This window comes from Choloepus didactylus, chromosome 6, assembly GCF_015220235.1.
Source record: "Choloepus didactylus isolate mChoDid1 chromosome 6, mChoDid1.pri, whole genome shotgun sequence".
Classification (NCBI taxonomy): Eukaryota; Metazoa; Chordata; class Mammalia; order Pilosa; family Megalonychidae; genus Choloepus; species Choloepus didactylus.
In genome coordinates, this window is record NC_051312.1 from 104,188,441 (window position 1) to 104,204,861 (window position 16,421).

The window sequence follows — 16,421 nt, forward strand, 5'->3', positions numbered from 1 at the left end:
TGGGATGCTCTTCTAACTGCTGTAATATCAACACAGCAGAGCCAGGAAAACCAAGGGCTCAGGTCGTGCCTCTCCAGAGGTAGAGGCATCCTTGCAAATGAGCTCTGGGAATGCCTGGGAATTGTGCCACTAAGGCTGCACATTAACTTTTCAGCAATATTCCCCAGTTTACCAATTAGGAGGGAGGTCTATCTTCAACTTGGCCTTTGAAAAGTGATCATTTGCTTGACTGCTTTCAACAAAGACCTTCCCATGCCTCTAATATTTCCTTTTCATCTCTGTTGGGTTGTTTATTTTTAATTGCTTAACATTTTGAAACCTCCTCTTCTGAATGCTTCTCAACACTAGGGCTAAAAAGCCAAATGATTCAGTTTTGTGCCCCCATCTCCCCTGCAAACAGCCATAATGAACTCCATAAATGTGACATATTCTTCTACAACTCTGAAATTATGCAAGCTGTTCCCATCTTTTCCCACATTTGTTTACCTGGCTAAATTCTCCTTATGCTTCATGTTACAGATAATCCTCTGAGAAGCTCCCAAAGTATCCCTCACCTTATCTCTGTTATAACCCTTATCCTATTGTGTTGCATGCTGCTTTACTCTTTCTCTCATGAAGCTATAGGATAAGGACAGAGAAGAGTTTTTATTAGCCAGTTTATCTTCACAATGCTAGGATAACTTAATGTGGAAGAGTTTATTGTCTGTAGTTAGGATGTCTAGGGTTAAATTTTACCTCAGCCACTTGGTAGCTGTGTGGTGTTGGGAATGTTGCTTAATTTCTCTCAGTCTCACTTCCTCATCTCTGAAGAGTAGACAATCAAGACTACTCAGCCCAAAAGGTTTTGTAAGGATTAAACAGAAATGGCCCATGTAAAGTATGTGGCACAGTGTCTAGCACTACTGAGTACTCAATAAAGATTATTATTAGGTGCTCAAATATTGCATGAAGAATAAATAAATGACAGTATGTATTCTTTCAGCAAATATTTATGGAGGGTTTCTTCTGCCAGGCACAGTTATAGGACCTGGTAAAGCAGGAGTCAGCACATCCAAGTCGCTCCCTGCTTCTATAGAGTTTACCTTCAATGCAGCTATCAGGCTTCATTATTGATTAACCATCTAGAACTGCATAATATGTTAATACAAAAGACCCCATAAGTGGAAGCCCTTTGTTATGGATTGAATTGTGTACCCCAAAAACATATGTTCAAGTCCCACCCTCCTGCCTCATGAATGTGATTCTTTTTTGAAACAGCATCTTTGAAGGTATTATTAGTTAAGATGAGGCCAAATTGGGTTAGGGTGGACCCTAATCCAATATGATTGGTGTCTTTATAAAGACAGGAAATTTGATACAGACAGACAGACAGAAGACAGCCATGCGACAGAGGCAGAGACCGAGGTATACCACAAGGAAAAGATTGCCATGGATTGCTAGCAAGCCACCACAAACCCTACAGACTGCAAAGAAAGCCTGGCCATGCTGACACCTTGATTTGGACCTCTGGCCTCCAGAAAAATGTGAGACAAAAGATTTCTGATGTTTTAAGTCCCCCGGTTTATGGTACCTTTTTACAGCACCTTACAAAACGAAGACACCCTTGTTCGGCAAAGAGTGTTGCCATTTTATAATGGTATGCAATCATGCTGCTGAATCATGGATTCCATTTGGAGCATGGATGTGTTATACAGCTGCATCTAATCAGAAGATGTAGGCCAGTTGTTTCTATATCTTTACTCTGTTGAGCTTTCAAAAACATTGTGGGGAAAGGAAAATGCTACCTTTGTAGAGAAATCACTGCTACTGAAAAAGAAGTTTCTGAGACAGGGCAGAATGGAGTTCATGCTCTTAAATCTAGGGTGATAATGATGAGGGACCATAATGCAGGAGCCTGTGAGAGCAGGGAAGACATGGCTATGTGAACCAAGAGGATAATTTATTGGGGGGGCATTTCTTTAAGATTGGTTTTCCTGGAATATTGACTCAGTGCAGGGTTCTTTCCATACTATATTATCTCTCCATGGTTCATTCCAAAAGGCACTTATTAGACACCCACTAAATGCCAAGTACTGAGAGGGACAAAAATGAAGAAAACACAGTTCCTGCCGCAGGAAACATAAAGCCTAGTTCAGAGTGGGGCTGGAGGGGGTGGTGGAGATGTAGACTGTGAAATACACACATTCAACAACCAAATCCCTATTTTTAAATTTTTTCATAATATCAAAAATAGTGGGGTGGGGAGAGGAGAGACAGACACAAAGAGTTAGAACTAAAGAACTGCTAAGAATTTTAAAAAGTGCATTCAAAATTCTTGAGGTGCCCTTAAATCTAATTAATGTATTACACACTAGAGAGTTGAATAATATTGATCCTCTCGGTTTTGTAAACCTGAACTAATTTTACAGCATCTCTCCAAGGCAGATAAAAGAGCTACTGTTCATTGACAAGTAAATCAAAGATATTTACAGTTACTGGCTTGTTAATTTCAGGCTACTTTTGCCTTTGACATTGAAGAGTTTCAGCATTTACTTTGGGCCATTTTGATGAAAGACTCATAGCATATAAGGCAGCCTAAACAAAGTGTCTTTCAAATGGTTTCTCAAGGGGGTGAGACGTGCTTTATTACTTTATTAGCTCTTCCAAAATTATGAGGACATTATATGTAAATTCAAGAGTTATTTTCAAGAGATCATTTTACTGACTATATCACTGGGTATAAGAAGTCATACTTTTAAATCTGTGAGAAAAAGAAAAAAAAACTATACCTTTGTTTTGTTTCTATTTTACTTTATAGACAGGAGCAAACCTACATTTCTATGAGAAATAGATGTCGGGACATTTTTGAAAACTATGTATATGTTAAACTATTGGGAACTTCTTATATTAAAAATAATCCCAATCATGGTATATTGGCTATAGCACTTCACTTGGAGTTGGAAAATGTGGTATGAAATTTGAACCTTGTCCATATTAGCTATGTAAACTTGTGCAGGTCATTAACTGAACTAGCCATTACTTTCCTCTGATGCAAACTGGGTATATAATACACATGCCATGGAGAAGTTAGATGGATTGGAGAACACTACCACATGGGAAAGTGGCAGGGAATCCACACCAGATCAGGCTAGCCTAGGAGATTACCAGTTACTACTACTAATAAAAAGAAATACTAAGTAATTCCAGGTGCTCATTGGTACCCATAACTACTAATAACTTTTATTTTGTCTGGCTGTTTTAGAAATTTAGGAGATACATGGAGCATCTTTGGTAATTCGGTGAAGGGATAGAGATTGCTAGTTCAGAAGCAGATGCCAAGGTTCAAATTGCAGCTGTTCCACTTTTCTAGCTGTGAGACCTGGGGCAGGTTGTCTTGCTTCTCTGTGTTATAGTGTCCCTGTCTGTACAATGGGGATGATTATGAGATTTAAGCTGTGAAATACATAGTGCCTGATATACAGTAAGGTCCCATTAATATTGGCTAGTAGTAGTCATCTCAGCATTAGACTGAAAGCCCAACAGCCACCCACACAGGCACCGCAGGAGCCTCCTCCCCTGGTCTTCTGTGTTATAACTCAGGGAAGGCCTGTTACTCATGCCACAAACCAACATCGAACGTGACTCAGAAAGAGAAAATTGCAAAAGAGAGGATGAAGAAAATAGAAGTAAATGCTGTTTCATCACTATAGTAGAAGGCCTCTAGAAGGCAGAGTGCTGGGCCATTAAATATTTGACTTTTAAATTGTCACATGTTCTCTGTGGCTGGATTTACTCACCCATAAATTTGAAGCTATTATAATTACCCGTATCACTTATAAGGGGTTTTAGTATTTACAAGGTAGAAGGACAGGATAACAATCATGAAGACTTAGGTCTCTGAAATAAAACAGGCATAGATGTATATCCCATCTTTGCCATTTACTAGCTGTGCAACCTTAGACAAGTCACTTAACTTCTCTGTGCCTCACTGCCTTCATTTGAAAAGTAGTTCCAAATATATGTCCTCCATAGACTGATAAATATTTAAATAAAATTGTATAAATACATGTACATAGTTAAAGAAACTCATAGCAGAAAATTTTCCAATGGTGGTGCTCATAAATATTAGCTTAAAAAACATCTCATATGCTCGCTCTGTGGTATGTAAGTCATGCCACCTGCACATGATCCCACTACAATTAGAAACAATATTATTGGAGAGAACTAACAGCAAAATAAGATAATACTGGTGAAAGTATATTATAAAATAATGCCACAAGAAAAAATAGAATATGTACTAAACTGTGGTTATAAATATGAGGTAAAATTTGGGGCAATTTTTCTTATTTTCACATTTCTGTAATTAACCATTTTTCTACAAATATCAAGTTTTCTACATTTGAGCAAATTATGTTTGCAATAAAAATAATTGTGAATGGAATACCATGTGAACATTACTATCTTGCAATGCTATTCAGAGTAGAGCAAACCTCTGCTCCCTGCCTTCTATCTGGCCATTGCAACAACATGCATAGCTCCTGCAAAGAGAGTTGCATGATAGATTTCTGCAAATAATAGTCGTGATTCTTTCTTGTTTCTTATGTGATGAAAGAAAACAAATTGTTAGTACCATCCCTGATTGAAGTCTCTTTCCTCTGCAATCCTTCTTTTACATACAGTGTAACCCCTAGAATTTATCTTCTTAAAGACCAGATTATGTAACTACCTCCTATGAACTTGAAAATGATTACCTAGAGGCTACAGATGAGAGAATAAAATTTGAGCATGCTTTTCAAAAATAATATGGTCTTAAACTCCATTCTCATTTTCTTATCCTACTATACCTTAAACCTACTATACCTAATACGCTGCCTTATTTTCTAAGTATATGGAAATATGGTTCCCAAATCTTTGTTGATTTTTCTCCCTCTGGTATGCATTATTATTCCCCCATTGTTTCTCCATCAAAATACTTTTCATATTTCAATTTAACCTAAAATGCCATAAAGTAGAAGATTTTAAATTGGCTGGTAGGATTTCAGGACGCCTCTGAACGGGGGATGTTTACATATATGCCTGTGACTCTCTTCTCTCCATTCCCCAAGGAAGCCCAGCAACCTTGCTTTCTAGTACTTTGGTGCTCAGGAGCTCTAAACATTTTGAACTTGGCAGTCAGTTTGGGGAAAGATTTGGACTTTGAGGAGAGAATCCTTGCTTGGCAATATTGAGTCCAAGTTATATGCTCCAATCCAGCTTTTCCAAAATGTTAATTGGCAGTTGTAGGCACTAACCCAATTAAAATTAAAGCGGAACTTTGATTTCTTATTCATCATAGTTCATTGAGTGTATAATTTCCTTGGAAGCCTCATGGGAACTGGTGATTTATAAGACATGGTTCTAGCCATCCAGGGCTCCTCTGGCCAAACACTATTTAATAGAAATCCAAACTTCATCTTAAATTTCTAAAGTATTAGTAAGGTTGGCATCTTGTTCCTGCTCATCTACTTCCTTCCTCAATGGGACAGGTAAGGGAGGTGAATTTGGCCCCAAGTCCTGCTCATTTTGTTCTTTCTTTCTAACTGCCTGAGACTAAGCTGATCTTCCCTCCCAGATTCCTCTAATTCGGTGTCTACTTTGTTTGTTCTCTTCACCTTCTTATCACATGCTTTTCTTTATAAAGAGGGGCCTCCCACCAGCACCCACACACATATTATTTCTATGTCAGTCCCTTGTTTATTTCCTTCATGGCCCTTACTATAACTTAAATTTTTCTCTTTTCGTCTCCTTCTTTGGTTGTTGTTTCTTGGCCTTCTTGAGGGTAAATAAGCTCCCAGAGGGCAGGGGGTGGTCCATCTTATTCACCTCTCTCTCACAGAGCCCACAGTAGTGCCAAACGTAGATGAAGAGCACAATAAATATTTACTTCTGAAATAATAAATACATTCTCACCTACCCTCAGGTGCCCAAAGCCCTGAAGTGGACACCCACAGCTATTTCAGTAAGTATTTTGAGGGAAAAAGAGATTCTGCTGGTTATTTTTTCTTTTTCTTCTTGAGCTGGTGGGTGTACTTTAGCTTAGCTTTTCCTTTAATTCAGATTTTTAGGAGAGTGAATTAGACAAAAGTCCGAAACAATTCCTCATATTATGTCTAAAATTGTCAACCAAAGAGAAATAATGCCTCCTCTGCCCTTTGAATCAGTGGCAATTATAGGCAAAAACACAACAAACCAGCAGAGGTAAGAATCCTGAAGGTGAAATATCTATCCACATAAATGTATCTATCCAAATAAATATATAGCTACATTAATGGACTCAAAACTTAAAAAAATAAATAACATTTTATATAGCAGCTTCAAATAAATGCCCTAAAATTCCAGGCAACCTGAAATCTGAAAGATATTTTGAGACTCCTTTTTGGTAGCTAGAGGATGAGGTGGGAACAGAAATTCAAAGTTCTCCTGAGTTTTACATATTAAATCTTCTATTGGAATGAGCATATACCACAAACTAACAAAAAAGCACATTCTATCATGTTTGAAATACAGTTACTTTACAAATAAGAACTTCTTTTCCTAATCATTTCTTGGTTTTACCATGTGACTCCCCACTCACAAAGAAATGAAGGAGATTAAAAATCCACAACATAGAGTTTAATAACAGTAAAATGGGAATAGTCCCCACTGTTTGCACAGGTTGGCTCCAGGTGAAGGGACAACTGGTTGGAATTTCTGGGGCATCATAAGAAAAAGGATTAATTTTTAGCAAGTTCTTAGCCTGTGCTATATTTTCATAGCCTATGTGGGTGTGTTTATATTATATATTTATATTTCTCTGCTTATTTATCCTCTATTTCCATCTCACTTCTTAATAAAAATAACAATGAAATAAGTCAGGTGAAATTAAAATTAACAAACAAATGAGAAAGCATTCAGATGTGTTGAACTCAAAAGTGGAGCTTTAGCTAACCCTTGGAATACTGTAAACTCTTGTCCATATGATCAGTAGTGTGAGTAGTTTCTTTGAGTACCACCATGACTTTAGCCTTAGGTACCATAGTGTTCCCCCCCAAAAAATCACTGAGTTCAGAGCCTTGGCTTTTGTCCTGCCTCTGCTTCTCATAAACTGTGTGACTCTGAATAAGCCACTGAACTTCACTGGCTGTGCTTCTTTGTTTGTATATTGAGGGAGGTTAAACTAGATTGTTGCTTTACATGTTGGGTTAACTCAGAAGGTAAAATTAGAGGTGAGGGTGAGTAAACTGATGAGGCTCTGGGCCCCACTCCTACCCCCTCCCACATATACTATATCCTCCCTTTAAACAGAGACCTTTGTTTCCTTTTTTTAATTTGCTTTATGCTTTTGGATTCTGTGCATGATTTTGGTTGGGGAGAAGGAAAAGGTACCATTTGGGGTGGTATGGGATGGGGAACCTACAAACATTAACTAGTCAATTACAATAAATTCTTGGTATCCAAGTACTAATTTCATTTATTTCCTTAATATACAACCACCTAATGGCAACATCCACCAGTTGGGGGTGCCGATTGGCAATCATAGCTTCAAAAGCTATAAGTATTGGTGAAGTCCAGAGGAGGATGAGTCCACATAACTTCCCAAAGGGACCAAAAAGAAGAGTAGTAGAGCACTCAGTAGTTGAATTTGTAGAGCACAAGTCATAATTCTTTTCAACAAGTATTTTCTTTTGCATCAAGATAAATTTTTAAAAATATGTATACTTCAGTATGACAAATATAGATAATATATATTAGACAATTTACTGTCATGAAACTAATATTTGTTATTTTTATAAAGTGGCTGACTTATCCTAAGGTACTTCTTTACTTCTTCCTATTTCATGGAAATAACTTTAGGCTGGAACCCAAAATGCTCTGATTCTCTCTATGACTAGAGTTCCCATATCTTGGCCCTTCAATAGTTCTGTCTCACTGTGCTCATGGTAATATTTTGTCTTGTTCCTTCAGCCACAATGGGTAGTAAATATTTTCTGTTCCTCTTACTCCTTGAACCCTGCTCATACATTTGTGTTTAGTTCTTTCTTTAAAGTCTCTTCATTTGTATCATATGGGGGAAATACTGTACCCTGCCAAGAGCCTAAATGATAAACTGCCCAGAATGTAGCGCTAGTTTTGGCTCTAAAAGGCTGAAGTTGTCTTTCTTCACTTTACTTTACCAACACTCATAGCTAATCATGTTTCCTTCAAATTTTTTATCATCCTCTGTGAGTTGATAATACTCAAATCTCTAACTTTGGAACAAAGTGCTTCAGAAACCCATTCATTCAAACAAATATTAAGAAATATCTATGATATGTCAAGCATTCTTCCAAGAACTAGAGATACGGTGGTGAACAAAGCACATAAAATTCCCTAACCTAATGGAGCTTATAATTTTGTAAGGTGTGACAAATAATAACTCAGAGGACTCACAGCAGCCAAAGGATATGATTGACATAATTTAGAAGGATTGATCTGGCTTTGATATTGAGAGTAGATTGTCAGAACCCAGTGACAGAAGCAGGCGGATCAATTACAATAATGTAGGTGAGAGGTCATGGCAGTTTGGTGCCATGTGGCAGTAGAGACGCTTGGGCTAGTTCTGAGCCTCAACACATACCCTAATGCTCTGTTCCACTGAATCCAAGATAGGATTGATGTCCTTGGGTACCTATTTACTTCAAGAAAGATATGAATCATTGTGTAGTGAGTTAAAGGGTAATAACACATACTTTATATGAGTCAAGGAAAATCATTTTTTATCTTTACAATTCTTATTCATTCTTTCTTCTCTTATATAAAAAAAGTATGAGGTCATCAACATGGCAAGGCAAGAGAGCTCCTGAAAAAAACATCCCCAGACATTTGCAAACAAAAAGACAAATCCCACTTGCTTAAAACTCTGGAGTGTGGTATAGACTATAGAAGAACTCCATAGAGCTAAACTGAAGTAAAAGAAAAATATCATGTAGGAAGCATCTATCCCAGTCCCACTGGTCCTCTTCCCTCCCACTCACTCAGTCCCATGCAGCTTGGGAGTTGCTCAGAGGCAGCAACCTGTATTCCCCCACTTCCCACTGGGGACACAGAATATAAAGCCACTCACAGAGTAATTTAGAATCCCATGCACATCCAAGCATAGTGACCCAAGTCCAGAGGGACCCTGGGGGAACATAAGTTGCTGAGAAATGCTGCATATAAAAGGACCCCAAGTGGGGGGAGGGAACCATGGTAGAACTGTGACTGGCAAGCAGTGTCCTCACTCTAGTTACTGTCAGCTGGACCACCTAAATGCAAACTGAACTTTTCTGGAATGACCCACATTTATGGGTTGACCCCTTCTAGCTCCTTGAGGAGGAATACCCTAACAGGGAATAAAACTGAGGCAGAAAACCTCACAAAGGAAAATAAAGGGAAGGGGGTGTTTGACTGAACAACTGTAAGACAAGAGTGCCCCAAAACTGGAAAGTGTATGGAAAATGGGGCACTGGGTAAGGAAGAGAATTTTTAAAAAATCATAGGAGCTTGGGAGAAAATTCTGCACAAAAACAAACAGAACAGATCAAGATTCCCAGAGAAGGAACAGAGGAAAGGAAGCTTTCTCCTAGAAGTGAAACAATTACTCCTCCATTGCAATCTTAAAGTCTGTACCATATATCCAGGGCCAGAATCAGATGAAGAGGAGCTAAGAAAATCTGATCAGTTAAACATGGGCTATTGTAAAAGTCTACAATAAGTTGGAACAAGAATCAAAGCAGAACCAACACAAAGCCAATCAACAATAAAACCCAAGACAAAAGAGACCTTCAGAGTTAACTCACCAAGATAATCAGATGCCTAGACATCAGCAAAAAAATCACAACCCATTCTAAGAAATGGAAATATGGATAAATCAAGGGAACAAATTAAAACTTCAGAGAGACACAAAATTTGGAACAAATCAAAGAAGCTCAAATAAATCTCCTAAATCAATTCAAGGAGATGGAGGACAATATGTATAAAGAGTTAAAGGATATTAAGAAGATAATGCATATGCATAAAGAAGAATTTGAAAGTATAAAAAAATAACAGAAATTATGAGGATGCAAGTCACAATAGTAGAGATTAAAAATACACCAAAGGCATACAACAGCAGATTGAAAAGGGGAATGTGTATGCTATTGAAGCTAAGTTGGTGTCTTTTCAAATTAGTAGGATATAGATGTAGGTTGTGTAATATAAACTCCAGGGTTATCACAAAGAAAGTATTTTAAAACTATACAGAAGCAGAAATGAGAAAAGGATCAGTGAGATACATCAGAAAAGATCAACTCTACAGAAAACGAGGTTGCAATAAAGGAAAAGAGATAAAAATAGGGGTGACATAAAAAAAAAACAGAGAAAAAATGGCTGAAGTAAGTACTGCCTTTACAGTAATAACAGTGAATAATAATAGATTAAACTCCACAGTCAAAAGACACAGATGGGCAGAATGATAAAAAAAGAAGCGTGATCCAACTATATGCTGCTTAAAAAAGACTCATCTTAGACCCAAAGACACAAAGAGGTCAAAAGTGAAAGGATGGAAAAACATATTTCATGCACATACTAACCAAAAAAAAGAGCTGGGGAAGTTATACTAATATCGGACAAAAGAGACTAAGACAAAAGCTTTTATAAGAGACAAAGAAGAACACTATATATTAAATATATTATATATTATTTAAATATTAAAAAGGGACAATTGACTAAGAAGAGATAACAATCATAAATGTTTATGCACCTAACCATGGTGCCCCAAAATACATGTAAAACTGAAGGGAGAAATAGACACTTCTACAATAATAGTTGGAAACTTCAACACACCATTCCCATCAATAGATAGAACATCTAGATGGAAGATTGATAAGAAAACAGAGAACTTGAATAATATCATAAATAAAATAGACCTAACAGACATATACATAATGTTGCACCACTAAACAGCAGGATATATATTCTTCTCACATGTACATGGATGGTTCTCCAGGATAAACCACACGTGGGGTCACAAAACAAGTCTCAATAAATATAGAATGCTTGAAATCTTACAAAGCATCTTCTCTGACCAAAATTGAATGAAGCTGAAAATCAATAACAGTAGGAGAATTGGAAAATTCACAAATATATAGAAGTTAAATAACACATTCTTAAACAACAAGCCAGAAGAGAAGAAATAGTAAGGAAAATCAGTAAAAATCTTGATATTAACGAAAACAAGAACACAACATATCAAAACTTATGGGATGCAGCAAAGCTAGTGCTGAGAAGGGAATTTATAGCCCTTAACAGCTAAATTAAAAATGAAAAGATAAGGGTGGGGCAAGATGGCAGAATGGTGAGATGTGGGTTTTAGTTACTCCTCTGGGGTGGTTGGTAGATAGCCAGGAACTGCATGGACCGGACACCACAGTGGAATTTGAGTTTGGACATACTTCATACAACACCACAAATGTGTAGAGCAGCTGAGATCAGTGAAATCTGTAAGGGCCCATGCCCCTCCCTGCCAGGCACAATTCTGAGGAGGGGTCATCGGTGCTGGGAACTAGGATGGAGAACTGTAGTTGCAGTACTGATTAACAAACTCAGACTGCTGAACAAAAACTCCAGCCATAAATAAACTGAGACCAGACACCAGAGAATCTGGGACCAGTCAGCCCAGTGGAGAGGAGATAGGGCTAGCAAAAACAGCAAAAATAAATACATAAATAAATAAATAAATAAATACAGGGACTTTTGAAGTTGGGGGTAAACACAATACAGAGAAGGGCCCCGGCTCAAATAGAATCAGGCACATATGGAAACCCAGGGGGCCTGGGCCATTCTCTGAAAAGCTGGTTTTTCTGGTTTTTTGATTGTTCCTTAATCGCCCTCAACTCCTTGTCTTTTTGCATCTCAATAGCCTGTCAGAACTGCAAGGACAGCAAATAGTCAATACAGGGCCCTTCTTTTTCTTTTTGCTTTTCTTCCTTTTTTTTTTTTTTACCTTTTCTCTTTTCTCTTTCTTTTTTTAAATAACTATTCTAAGGAGCCCATTACAGAAAGCCTCAAAGACTTGTACTTTGGGCCCAGGCAAGAGTAGAGCTAAGATAGCTCTGAGAGACAAAATAATGAGTCTAGTGGTGGAGAAAATTTGCTAAAGACCATAACTTCCCAAGAAAATGGGGGGGGGGGTGACCCAGCTCAAGTGGCAGCTCTCCTTTGGGGAACTCAGACCCCAGGGGATGGAATTCAGAAACTAGCTTCAGTCATCCATGCCCCCATCAGGGTCAGGGTCACCAGGAAAGCTAAAAGCTCCATCCATTCTCACACTGGTGGGGGAGCTGCAGGTAGGCAAGTGCCACCTGCCAGACAGCATAGGAGAAGCACAGAGTCTAAAGGCCTCATAGGAGGGTCTCATTCTCAAGGAAACTCCATACCCTCCTCCTGAGACCTGGGCCTCTCTGGAGTGGGAAAACTTGACTGGGGTTGACCATATCTGAGGAGACACTCACACAAAAAGGATACATAGAGGCAGGGCAAGAAACAGAACGACAGGAGGTGAAAAACTCTGATCAACTAAATATAACCTAAGTCAGAGGACCAGAATAAGCTGAACTAGACACCAAAGGTTAGAGAACAAAGCCAACCAACAAGAAAACCCTAGATAAAAGAGTGAAAATGAGCTCCAGAATAAACTAATCAAGAAAGTCAGATGCCTGGACAGCTCAAGATAATGAACCATACTAGGAAACATGAAAATATGGACCAGCCAAAGGAACAAACTAATAGTTCAACTGAGATACCAGAGTTGAGGCAACTAATGCTAAATCAATTCAATGGACTGAAGGAAGAACTAATTACATATGTTCAAACAAATCTCCTAAGTGAATTCAAAAATCATATCAATGAATTGAGGGAAGATATAGCAAAAGAGATGAATGATATAAGGAAGACACTGGGTGACCATAAAGAGGAATTCATAAACTTGAAAAAGCAAATGGCAGAACTTATGGAAATGAAGGGCATAATGGAGGAGATGAAAAAGACAATGGCGGGATAAAACAGTAGATTTGAACAGGCAGAAGGATCAGTGAATTGGAAGTCAAGACATTTGAATTCATACACACAAAAGAATAGATGGTGAAAAGAATGCAAAAATATGAGCAGGGTCTTAGGGAGCTGAGTGACAACATGAAATGCACAAATATACATGTTATGGGTGTCCCAGAGGGAGAAGAGAGGGGAAAAAGAGTAAAAAGAATAATAGAAGAAATAGTCACTGAAAATTTCCCAACTCTTATGAAAGACAGAAAAGTACAGATTCGAGAAGTACAGCGCACTCCAAACAGAATAGACCCAAATAGACCTCCTCCAAGATACTTACTGATCAGATACCAATGTCAAAGACAAAGAGAGAATTCTGAAAGCAGCAAGAGAAAAGCAATCCATCACATACAAGGGAAGCTTGGTAAGACCATGTACAGATTTCTCCACAGAAACCATGGAGACGAGAACACAGTGGTATGACATATTTAAGATACTGAAAGAGAAGAACTGCCAACCAAGTATTCTACATACAGCAAAACTGTCCATCAAACATGAGGCAGAGAATTCCTGAGGAAGGGGTGGAGGGGGGCCAGGATGCATGCGCACTGGCGCCACTGCCCACTGGAAGAGCCAGGCAATGGAGCAGTTGCTGCAAGCGCCCGGTGGCTTGGCGGCTGCATGTAAGCACTGGCTGTGAGATGCCAGTGCTGGACAGCACTTCGGCTGCCAAGTTGTGGGACCCCCAGTTGTTGCTGCAGCCACAGCCAGATGACGCGACCCCAGGTACTAGTGAGGAGCCATTGGCCACTGAGGTAGCAGGTGTGCCCGGCCAGGCAAGCCTTGGTCCTGCTGCTTCTTGCTGGACAACTTGTACATGGAGCAGGAACTGGGTTTATAGGCCCAAAAAGTCAACAAATCTTCCTCATTCTCAGAAGAGTCTTTGGTTCTACTGCCATGATCCTTTTATACTATGCTTTCCAGGAAACATCCCTCACTGATGCCACAGTTATCACATTTAGCAGTCCAAGTAAAGTCTATATTTACTTGGCTGTTTCTCAAGGAAAAATATAGCCCTTGGGAACCTCTGTTCACCATATTCACAATCACTGGAGTGATCCTAATTGTGAGACCACCATTTTTGTTTGGTTCCAGCACTGCAAAGATAAAAGAAAGCTATCCAGACCACCTCAAGGGAACAGTCACAGCAATTGGACATGCTGTTTGTGCTGCATTCACTCTAGTTGTCCTGAGAAAGATGGGAAAATCTGTGGACTACTTTTTGACCATTTGATATTATGTAATAGTTGGCCTCATTGAAAGCATTATCGTCCTCTTTGTATTAGTAGTGTGGAGTCTGCCTAACTGTGGATTGGAGAGGCTATTTCTCATCCTAATCATGCTGTTTGGTTTGGGGGGTCAAGTATTTCTCACAAAGGGACTTCAAATAGAGAAAACAGGGCCAGCAGCAAAAATGAAGACAATGGATGTGGTCTTTGCTTTTACTTTTCAGATTCTTTTCTTTCATAATATACCAACATGGTGGACAGTGGGGGATGCTCTTTGCATAGTTGCCAGTAGTACTGGAGCCGCCATTTGTAAATGGTGCCAGAGTTTCAAATTAAGCATCATTACTGAAATTTGTTTTTTCAAGGACACCATCACCCAATTCAGACACACTACACACACACAGACACACAATCTCACACACAGGCCTGGAAAATCTGTTTACTTCACTGATTATATTTAATAAGTTTCATGATTAAAGTACCATTTTTGAATATGGTATGTCTTTAATTAGTTTAGAATAGCCAGTTTGTTTGGTCTAGCAATTATTTTCTGTAGCTTCTGTTTTGGTTTTGGTCTGTTTTTTTGATGGGGTGCCATTGGTGAGAGGAGAGCTCATTATTTGAATAAAAAAGTGCAAAACATTTTGTAATTTTATTATAAATATATGTGATATTTTTTCAGTGTATTTTTGGTACTGATGGGATATGGTGGGAAGAAAAATTTAGATGCCCTTTTAGCAGTGAGAGGTCCAGAAAGTTATTGATGATAATGCTGCTATAATTAGTACATTTGCAAAAAATTCCATTTTAGGAGGCCAAAGCTGAAACTTGGAATAGGGGTCTACTTATAATGGTTTTAATAATACAAATGGACGGACCTATTTTCAAGAATTTTGCAAGTGACTTTCATTCTTTTAGCCCATATTTGTGCCTTTTTACATTAATGCCAGAATTTTTATATGCAACCTTTAAAAAAAGTCTTTAAATTGCCAAAATTGACTAATGATTTTCTGTTTTAGTGGCCTTAGCAACTGTAGCTCTCATTCTATAATTTTAATTGTTCTCTGTGTTTTCTGAAACTGCACTAAATTTTTGTTAACATTCAAGTATTTTTGATTTTTAAATCACAAGAGAAATCCTTTCACGGCCATGTGTGCATTTCTATCCTAAAGTGTGTTTTCCTCTCACTAGAAATGTGATTTTCTGTAAGTACACTGAATTTATTGTGTGATGCCAAATAAAAATTTCTCAGGATTTTATTAGGTTGAAACATATGAAATTGCCCACATTTGACTATTCTTGACTTACAAAATCTATAGTTTTATATGGTTCACCCTAATAGATACCTCCATTACCCTTTGAACCAAATACTTAGAGGATTTCAAAATATATATTTTTAAAGTATGGAAATGGTATAAAACTTATTTTTATAGTCTTTTTCCTTTATGGAATTTTATGCAATAATGCTTCAGGTTATAGATTAAGTGTAAAGATGTGTGAATCCATTATTGTTTACTTTACAGTTTCTTGAATTGGAAAAAAAAAAAACCTGTTAAATTTTCAAACATCAGTATGTTAAATGTCAGCAGTGCATAGTGATGCTGATATCATGAATTCAAACAATGCATTTTATATTTGGAACTTCATCAGACCAATGGTCTGAAGTCAAGGACAGGAGAATTTAACATCTAGAAAAGCTTGGGAAGTTCATCAGGAAATGAGTGGTATATGCAAACGTTTGTCACAATGAATCCTTTATTGGTAAGACTACAATGACCCTCAATTCTTACTGTGCCAGATGTAGCATTGATTATCTTGAACTTGCAGAGTTGCAAGATTATATGCTCTTCCCCACCTTCTCATAATTCTTCCAATATAAGGAGGAACTTGGCTTCTGAGATTTATGCTTTGGTGAGAATAGCATCTTTTCCAGTAGTTCCAAGGGGGATTTTTTTGGCTTGCTGATATTCCCAAACCCTTCTCACCTGACAAATCTAAATAAAGTCCATTTAAGGGAGTCATCTCTATCATTATAACTTTAGCCCAATTCACAACACTGAAATGTAGACATGCAGAAGCATCAAGTTACAGTTC

At 38.0% G+C, this 16,421-nt stretch overlaps 1 protein-coding gene and 1 pseudogene across 3 annotated transcripts in view; one reads left to right on the top strand and one right to left on the bottom strand.

Moving 5' to 3' along the window:
• The window catches only part of GRM5 (glutamate metabotropic receptor 5), a 554,896-nt gene that overhangs the window by 369,626 nt on the left and 168,849 nt on the right, over positions 1-16,421 (bottom strand). The gene's annotated exons all lie outside the window — the stretch shown is intronic.
• Positions 13,593-14,788, top strand: LOC119535868 (annotated as a pseudogene).